The following is a 10516-nucleotide window of genomic DNA, read 5'->3' on the forward strand; positions in this document are numbered from 1 at the left end:
TCAGCATCTCAAAACGTCTTTTCGAGAAGTCGACAAAGCAGTTCTTGCGTGGGGTCTTTTGAGCAAACATTCCGAAGAAGTTGGTCAAGGTCTTCTGAATCAACCTCAGATCAAAATGTGGGATGACGGAGGTTCTACTGTTGCTGGGGCGACGGTCCACGCGTGAGGCGTAGTGAAGGTCGGCGACTATGGTGGAGACAATGTCGGACGCCGCGTCTTGAACATCGTTCTTGGTCTTACTTGGCGTTGGTAAAACCGCAGGTTGAGCATCCTTGGGTTCCGACCATTTGCGGAGGATTTTGGTCACCGCTTCGGTTGTGTCGTCAACGCTGATGTTTGACTTTGTGCTGAAGGACGACGTCCAACTCGGAGATTGTCTGGTTTCTGTCACCTCCGGGTGGTCAAGGTGCGTGTGCCCGAGTGACGGTTGGCGCCAGCAGGGTCCGAAACAACGGGTCTTTGGCTCCACGTGACCCAGGTAAGTACACAAGGCCCCACAAGCCAGACGCACCATCTGGTAGAGCACGCTGAGGTTGGTGAAGGTCCCAGGCATGTAGATGAGCGGCATCAGCTGCTGTTCCACTTTGGTCGCCGACGCCAAACCGCGGTTTACCCTCTCGGAAATCTCGTCCGTGAGCAGCGAGTCCATTTTGTTGGCGAAGTCGCACTCCTGCATGGGAATGCTCAGTGCCGAAGCGAACGCGGTGTTCATGGCGCCCTCCAGGACCGGAGTCACCTGGTCGATCCTCACATCCCCAACGCGCTCCTGGAACATGGGTATGATGATCTTCAAGGCATCGGCGGACAGCTTCTGGGTCATCTCCGTGCACATGTCGGCCAGCGTGGCCCCCGTGCTGGAGTCAAACTGGCCCACGGCCAGGAGGCACCACTGGGCTGGCAAGATCTTGTCAAAATATTTGGACACGATCGGCAGGAGAGCCTCCTGTTCCAGAGAAAAGTCCGATTCCATTTTCTTGTGTCCGCTCCGTCCCGAGTCTCGAGTACGTTTGTCAGTCGCCGCCTTGTGACGTCCTTCTCAGCAGTTGGTCTACGTCGCTCTGTGACAAAGGACCGCCTCGTGATGTCACGCAAACCGTCTTGCGTATGAGAGTGATGACGTCAGGGGATTTTGAAAGACTCGCTGCGATGATACGACTTGTCTTTCATGACCTGTTTCATTCATTCATTGGTTTGATCACCGAGTTAATCATGAAGTTAAAGTAACGGTACCTAAGCTTTTGGTTTGATCCCCAAGTTAATCATGAAGTTAAAGTAACAGTGCTTAATTTTTTGGTTTGATCACCGAATTAATCGTGAAGTTAAAGTAATGCCGCCTAAGCTTTAGGTTTGATCATCGGGTTAATCATGAAGTTAAAGTGACAGTGACTAACCTTTTGGTTTGATCACTGAGTTAATCATGAAGTTAAAGTAACGGTGCCTAACCTTTTGATCACCGAGTTAATCATGAAGTTTAAAGTAACGGCGCCTAACCTTTTGGTTTGATCACCAAGTTAATCATGAAGTTAAATTAAGGTGCCTAACCTTTTGATTTGATCACCAAGTTAATCATGAAGTTAAAGTAACGGTGCCTAACCTTTTGGTTTGATCACCGAGTTAATCATGAAGTTAAAGTAACGCCGCCTAAGCTTTTGGTTTGATCATCGAGTTAATCATGAAGTTAAAGTGACAATGCCTAACTTTTTTGTTTGATCACCGAATTAATCATGAAGTTAAATTAAGGTGCCTAATCTTTTGATTTGATCAACAAGTTAATCATGAAGTTAAAGTAAGGGTGTCTAACCTTTTGGTTTGATCACCGAGTTAACCATGAAGTTAAATTAAGGTGCCTAATCTTTTGATTTGATCACCAAGTTAATCATGAAGTTAAAAGTGACGGTGCCTAACCTTTTGGTTTGATCACCGAGTTAATCATGAAGTTACAGTAACGGTGCTTAACCTTTTGGTTTGATCGCTGAGTTAATCATGAAGTTAAAGTAACGGTGTCTAACCTTTTGGTTTGATCGCAGAGTTAATCATGAAGTTAAATTAAGGTGCCTAAGCTTTTGATTTGATCACAAAGCTAATCATGAAGTTAAATTAAGGTGCTTAGCTTTTGATTTGATCACAAAGTTAATCATGAAGTTAAAGTGACGGTGCCTAACCTTTTGGTTTGATCACAAAGTTAATCATGAAGTTAAAGTGATGGTGCCTAACCTTTTGGTTTGATCACCGAGTTAATCATGAAGTTAAAGTAACAGAGCCTAACCTTTTGGTTTGATCACCGAGTTAATCATGAAGTTAAAGTAATGTGATTAACCTTTTGGTTTGATCACCAAGTGGATTAATCATGAAGTGGACGGGCACAGTGAAGGGAATCAAACATGGCGGACAGAGGACAAGATTTTATTGCCAGTGTTGCCAAACATGAATGAAGACGTTCTCCAATCACGACGCGGTTTGTATGCCGAGCGGTGGGCTGCTGGGTTTGAGTAAAGCTCTTCCCAGGGCTGTGAAGAACTTCTTGAAATTGCTCTTCTCCGAGGCGAGGTTGAAGGTTTGGAGGTTCTTGGTCAGAAAGTTGGACACCACGTCGTCAAAGGACGGCTCATCCGAGATGAGTGCTTCCAGAAGCTTCTCCTGACAGTGATACTGCTGCAGGAGGTCCTCGATGACCGTCTTGATGAATTTGTTGTAGGTGACCATGTCCAGGGTGGCCAGGGGCTCCAGGTTGACCTCCTTCAGGACCTTCCGGTAGATCCAGCCGATGATGAGCTGCACATCGTATTGTTCGATGGATTTCCTGACTTTCTTTGGGAAGCGCTGGACCATCATCATGATCAGCGTGCTGACGACGTTCCTCGCCAGCTTCTCCTGGAGGGGCGACGTGGTGTGGGCCGCCGCTGGGGGGTCGGCGGTCTCCGCTTGTGTCTGCATGGTGGAGTGCCAAGAGGCTGGGTTCCTGCGGTGAGTCTGGATGTGGGATTTTCCTGCTCCGGCTGCTTCTGACTCCATGACAAAGCGGCCGATGAGCTTTATGATGCCGCTTGCATCACAGAGCGTGATGACATCACCGCATCTTCACAGGCGACGTTCCTCCTCCTGCTCTGCTCTCATTTTTAGCTCTTTGATGGAAGAAATGCTAAATGTGGCCGCAACAATCCTTGAAAAACCACAAAGGAAGACGCTTCATTTTCCCATACGCAACCGACCCCTGTTGTTTGTCTCCGGGTTGGGAATGAGGTCCTGCCCCAGGTGGAGAACCTCAAGTATCTCAATATCTCGGGAAGATAAGTCTGGACTTCCCAATCTGAGACTGGGAACTACTCAGTGACCACCCAGTAGAACTGGAAGAGGTGGCTGGGGATTGGGAAGTCTGGATTTCCCAATCTGAGACTGGAACTCCTGAGACTGGAAGAGAAGTCTGGACTTCCCAATCTGAGACTGGGAACTCCTCAGTGACCACCTGGTAGAACCAGAAGAGGTGGTTGGGGATTGGGAAGTCTGAATTTGTGACTGGGAACTCCTCAGTGACCACCCGGTAAAACTGGAAGAGATGGCTCGGGATTGGGAAGTCTGAGACTGTCTGAGACTAGAAGAGAAGTCTGGACTTCCCAATCTGAGACTGGGAACTCCTCAGTGACCACCCGGTAGAAGCGGAGGCTGGCCCTTTAAGGCTGGCCCTCTAAGGCTGGCCCTCTAAGGCTGGCCCTTTAAGGCTTGCCCTCTAAGGCTGGCCCTCTAAGGCTGGCCCTCTAAGGCTGGCCCTTTAAGGCTTGCCCTCTAAGGTCGGCCCTTTAAGCTGGCCCTGTAAGGCTGGCCCTCTAAGGCTGGCCCTTTAAGGCTGGGCCTCTAAGGTCGGCCCTCTAAGGCTGGCCCTTTAACGCTGGCCCTTTAACGTTGGCCCTTTAACGCTGGCCCTTTAACGCTGGCCCTCTAAGGCTGGCCCTCTAAGGCTGGGCCTCTAAGGCTGGCCCTTTAAGCTGGCCCTTAAAGGCTGGCCCTCTAAGGCTGGCCCTCTAAGGCTGGCCCTTAAAGACTGGCCCTCTAAGGCTGGCCCTTTAAGGCTGGCCCTTTAAGGCTGGCCCTTTAAGGCTAGGAGGTGGCTGGAGATTGGGAGGTCTGGACTTCCCAAACTTCCCAATCTGAGACTGGGAACTCCTCAGTGACCACCCGGTAAAACTGGAAGAGGTGGCTGGGGATTGGGAAGTCTGGATTTCCCAATCTGAGACTGGGAACTCCTCAGTGACCACCCGGTAGAACCAGAAGAGGTGGTTGGGGATTGGGAAGTCTGAATTTGCGACTGGGAACTCCTCAGTGACCACCCGGTAAAACTGGAAGAGATGGCTGGGGATTGGGAAGTCTGGATTTCCCAATCTGAGATTGGGAACTCCTGAGACTGGAAGAGAAGTCTGGACTTCCCTATCTGAGACTGGAAACTCCTCAGTGACCACCCGGTAAAACTGGAATAGATGGCTGGGGATTGGGAAGTCTGGATTTCCCAATCTGAGACTGGAACTCCTCAGTGACCACCCGGTAGAACCGGAGGAGGTGGCTGGAGATTGGGAGGTCTGGACTTCCCAAACTTCCCAATCTGAGACTGGGAACTCCTCAGTGACCACCTGGTAGAACCGGAAGAGGCGGCTGGGGACTGGGAAGTCTGGATTTCCCAATCTGAGACTGCTGCCCCCGCGACCCGGACCCCAATAAGTTGTTCATAAATTGTGAGAAAAATGAAAGAGTCGTGGAAAAAATATTTTTCCATATTTCATCTTCTATTTGCAGACATGGGAATTTATAAAATCAAATTCCATATTTTTTCAGACTTGCATCATAGGAACCCTTGGGAGTCTTTCCATGGGAAACAATAACAACAAAATGGAGGACTAGCTAAAGATACGGTCAACATGCAGGGGTCGGGGGGGCGTCATTCCGGTTGCTCGGCGACACGCACGTGCATCCCACCACCAGCTCGTAAGGACACCTGCACCAAGAGGTGACGTGGACTCTCTTGTAGACCGGAATCTGGATGACGATGGGCTTGGCCACCATGTGGGCCACCTTGCATGGCTTGCAGACCGCGTGCTGGATGGTCTCGGGGTCTCTGCCCTCCTCTGTGCTCTGCCTGCAAAAGGGAGGAAACCACTCTCACCCGCCATTGCAAAAACACCCAACTATACTAGTTAACAGGAGTGTAAAGGTGACTATAGGGGTGTTATTCCATGTACAGAGAGCTCTAATAATATTAAAAAGTGTTTTAGAAGGTGATAAACAGGTTTTCTATGTCTTATACACTTTTGGAATGTCGACTATACTAAGTAACACAAGTGTAAAGGTGACTATAGGGGTGTTATTTTATGTCTGGAGGGCTCTAATAATATTAAAAAGTGTTTTAGAAGGTGCTAAACAGGTTTTCTATGTCTTATACACTTTTGGAATGTCGACTATACTAAGTAACACAAGTGTAAAGGTGACTATAGGGGTGTTATTTTATGTCTGGAGGGCTCTAATAATATTAAAAAGTGTTTTAGAAGGTGCTAAACAGGTTTTCTATGTCTTATACACTTTTGGAATGTCGACTATACTAAGTAACACAAGTGTAAAGGTGACTATAGGGGTGTTATTTTATGTCTGGAGGGCTCTAATAATATTAAAAAGTGTTTTAGAAGGTGCTAAACAGGTTTTCTATGTCTTATACACTTTTGTTGTGTCCACTATACTAAGTAACACAAGTGTAAAGGTGACTATAGGGGTGTTATTTTATGTCTAGAGGGCTCTAATAATATTAAAAAGTGTTTTAGAAGGTGCTAAACAGGTTTTCTATGTCTTATACACTTTTGTAATGTGCACTATACTAAGTAACACAAGTGTAAAGGTGACTATAGGGGTGTTATTTTATGATTAGAGGGCTCTAATAATATTAAAAAGTGTTTTACAAGGTGATAAACAGGTTTTCTATGTCTTATACACTTTTGTTGTGTCCACTATACTAAGTAACACAAGTGTAAAGGTGACTATAGGGGTGTTATTTTATGTCTGGAGGGCTCTAATAATATTAAAAAGTGTTTTACAAGGTGATAAACAGGTTTTCTATGTCTTATACACTTTTGTTGTGTCCACTATACTAAGTAACACAAGTGTAAAGGTGACTATAGGGGTGTTATTTTATGTCTAGAGGGCTCTAATAATATTAAAAAGTGTTTCAGAAGGTGCTAAACAGGTTTTCTATGTCTTATACACTTTTGTAATGTGCACTATACCAAGTAACACAAGTGTAAAGGTGACTATAGGGGTGTTATTTCATGTACAGAGAGCTCTAATAATATTAAAAAGTGTTTTAGAAGGTGATAAACAGGTTTTCTATGTCTTATACACTTTTGTTGTGTCCACTATACTAAGTAACACAAGTGTAAAGGTGACTATAGGGGTGTTATTTTATGTCTAGAGGGCTCTAATAATATTAAAAAGTGTTTTAGAAGGTGCTAAACAGGTTTTCTATGTCTTATACACTTTTGTAATGTCCACTATACTAAGTAACACAAGTGTAAAGGTGACTATAGGGGTGTTATTTTATGTCTAGAGGGCTCTAATAATATTAAAAAGTGTTTTAGAAGGTGCTAAACAGGTTTTCTATGTCTTATACACTTTTGTAATGTGCACTATACTAAGTAACACAAGTGTAAAAGGTGACTATAGGGGTGTTATTTTATGATTAGAGGGCTCTAATAATATTAAAAAGTGTTTTACAAGGTGATAAACAGGTTTTCTATGTCTTATACACTTTTGTTGTGTCCACTATACTAAGTAACACAAGTGTAAAGGTGACTATAGGGGTGTTATTTTATGTCTGGAGGGCTCTAATAATATTAAAAAGTGTTTTACAAGGTGATAAACAGGTTTTCTATGTCTTATACACTTTTGTTGTGTCCACTATACTAAGTAACACAAGTGTAAAGGTGACTATAGGGGTGTTATTTTATGTCTAGAGGGCTCTAATAATATTAAAAAGTGTTTCAGAAGGTGCTAAACAGGTTTTCTATGTCTTATACACTTTTGTAATGTGCACTATACCAAGTAACACAAGTGTAAAGGTGACTATAGGGGTGTTATTTCATGTACAGAGAGCTCTAATAATATTAAAAAGTGTTTTAGAAGGTGATAAACAGGTTTTCTATGTCTTATACACTTTTGTTGTGTCCACTATACTAAGTAACACAAGTGTAAAGGTGACTATAGGGGTGTTATTTTATGTCTAGAGGGCTCTAATAATATTAAAAAGTGTTTTAGAAGGTGCTAAACAGGTTTTCTATGTCTTATACACTTTTGTAATGTGCACTATACTAAGTAACACAAGTGTAAAGGTGACTATAGGGGTGTTATTTTATGATTAGAGGGCTCTAATAATATTAAAAAGTGTTTTACAAGGTGATAAACAGGTTTTCTATGTCTTATACACTTTTGTTGTGTCCACTATACTAAGTAACACAAGTGTAAAGGTGACTATAGGGGTGTTATTTTATGTCTGGAGGGCTCTAATAATATTAAAAAGTGTTTTACAAGGTGATAAACAGGTTTTCTATGTCTTATACACTTTTGTTGTGTCCACTATACTAAGTAACACAAGTGTAAAGGTGACTATAGGGGTGTTATTTTATGATTAGAGGGCTCTAATAATATTAAAAAGTGTTTTAGAAGGTGCTAAACAGGTTTTCTATGTCTTATACACTTTTGTAATGTGCACTATACTAAGTAACACAAGTGTAAAGGTGACTATAGGGGTGTTATTTTATGTCTCGAGGGCTCTAATAATGTCAAAAAGTGTTTTAGAAGGTGATAAACAGGTTTTCGATGTCTTATATTGTCTTATAATGTCCACTATACTAGGTAACAGGAGTGTAAGGGTGACTATAGGGGTGTTATTTCATGTCTAGAGGGCTCTAATAATGTCAAAAAGTGTTTTAGAAGGTGATAAACAGGTTTTCAGTGTCTTATACTGTCCACTATACTAGGTAACACAAGTGTAAAGGTGACTATAGGGGTGTTATTTCATGTCTGGAGGGCTCTAATAATATTAAAAAGTGTTTCAGAAGGTGATAAACAGGTTTTCAGTGTCTTATACTGTCCACTATACTAGGTAACACAAGTGTAAAGGTGACTATAGGGGTGTTATTTCATGTCTGGAGGGCTCTAATAATATTAAAAAGTGTTTCAGAAGGTGATAAACAGGTTTTTTATGTCTTATACACTTTTGTAATGTGACTATAGGGGTGTTATTTTATGTCTAGAAGGCTTTTAGAAGCTGATGAACAGGTTTTCTATGTCTTATATATGTTATTTTCTCATATAATGTCCACTGTACTCAGTAAAGGAGACTATAGGGGTGTTATTTCATGTCTAGAGGGCTCTAATAATATTAAAAAGTGTTTTAGAAGGTGATAAACAGGTTTTCTATGTCACAATGTCAAATATGTTTTTCTGTTTTAATATGTTTCTTTATTTAAAAATGTAAAAAATAATTATATGCATATAAATATATATAGACATTATAGACATTTATTTTCTTTATTAAAAATAATATATATGCATATATTTTATTTTCATGTATTGTTAAATGTAAATATGTAAATAACAAAAAGAATTAGAACAACATTTTTAAATTTGTAACTTTTTTCTAATGCTACTAAAATGTATTTTATTTCACATATATAGTTTTTCTTCTTTTTCCACAATTTATTTTACAATTAAGAAATATAACAATATACACATTATTTAATTCCTTAATATACAATATCTAGTATTTTATTCCTGATATTACAATACTTTTTTTCTCATCATGGTTTTATTCATAGAATGACTTTTTTCCCAAAATTATCTTTTTTTTTTTTAGTAACTCACGTGAGTTCCCACGGCGCGACGGAAGAGTTTCCGAGGTCGGACACGTGCTGGAAGTGCGTGCGCTGATACTTCCTGGTGCGCGTGCACTCGTGTGGACAAACGCGAGTACTGCACGCCGCTCCCAGTAAAAGCGTCAACATCTGAAGACCCTGACGAGTCCACAAAAAGCAGGTCAACACGTGAGGTGACACCCGTCAGGCTTCCCGCTGCTCATCACAGCGGTGAGTTGAGTCAAGAAAAAGAAACAGGAGTTCAGAACTCACCAGGAGCAGAGGAGCGGATGAGGCGGCGGTCATGCTGAAGTGAGAAGACGCTAGCGGGTCTTGAAAAGGTGTGTGGAGTCACGGTGTGTCCAGTATGCAAAAAAGAGAGAGCGCTTGTGGTGTGGTGGACTTCGGGCTGCGCCGCTGGGTTTTATGAACAACGGCGGCCATGACGCCTGCCGATATTTGCATGGCGGGAAAGACGAGCGCTGACAGACCCTACTTTTTAAGTCCTCCTGGTTTAAATCAACAAATCTTTGATTAGCAACGAACCAAAACAACCGCAGGTAGCTGGGTCAAAGGTCAAATTAGCCCCATATTAGCATTTAGCATATTAGCATATTAGTCATTCTTATTTTTTATTCATTTTCTACCGCTTTTTTTCTACCGCTTTTGCAAACATGCAAACTCCACACAGAGATGGCCGAGGATGGAATTGAACTCGGGTCTCCTCGCTGTGAAGTCTGCGTGCCAACCACTCGACCACCGTGCAGCCCTTATTTTTCATCATTATTATTATTATTTATATATTTTAAATATTTTCCCTATAACATTTCTCATTAGAAAATGTTTCTTCACATACCAGCTTCAGTATGTTAAAACGTAATATTTATTATTATGAATGTACGATACATGTCGATGTTATGTTGCCATAACACGTGTGTCACTGTATCGGTAACACACAGCATCAGCAGCAAAAGTTGTGATTCACGTTAAGCGTGAGTCAAACATAGCAACACGGCAAACACTGTGAAAGCCTGTTTTACATATCGGTGTGTGTGTGAGAGGGATTCCCTGCCCGCAAACTTTAAAGCAAAACAATCAAAACAATAGCATCAATACTGACTATATGTGGCTAGTTGTCATCTAGAATAATAGATTGAAATGTTTCAAAAAGGGGGAAAAGCATGATTTCGGGTGATTGCGTGATCCCAGAATGGATATCAACAATATAAGTTACAGATATGGGTGGGACTCGTTAAGACCTTTATTTTGAGATATGACTCAATGTGGTTTGCCTCAAAGTGACCCCCCCTCACCCACCTCCTGAACTGAATCATTGGGGATCTTTTTAAGGTCTGAAAGTCTATCGTGAACAATAAGTCACCAGATTAAGTACCAATATAGTACCTGTCTACTACATGTACACATTTGGAAATGACTGGACAAAAATTGTGGGAAAATTTGTGTCATTTTTTTCAATGAAACCTTTAAAAAAAGATTATTTTTGTGTGATTATGTAATCTTATTAGAAAATATCAAACATTTAGACACAGATGTAGAAAGAGGTCATCTAGACCTTTAATTTGAGATATGACTCAAGGCAGTTTGTTTTTATTTTTTTCCCCGTAAATGTTCTT

The sequence above is a fragment of the Doryrhamphus excisus genome, chromosome 16 (genome assembly GCF_030265055.1).
Source record: "Doryrhamphus excisus isolate RoL2022-K1 chromosome 16, RoL_Dexc_1.0, whole genome shotgun sequence".
NCBI classification, from domain to species: Eukaryota; Metazoa; Chordata; class Actinopteri; order Syngnathiformes; family Syngnathidae; genus Doryrhamphus; species Doryrhamphus excisus.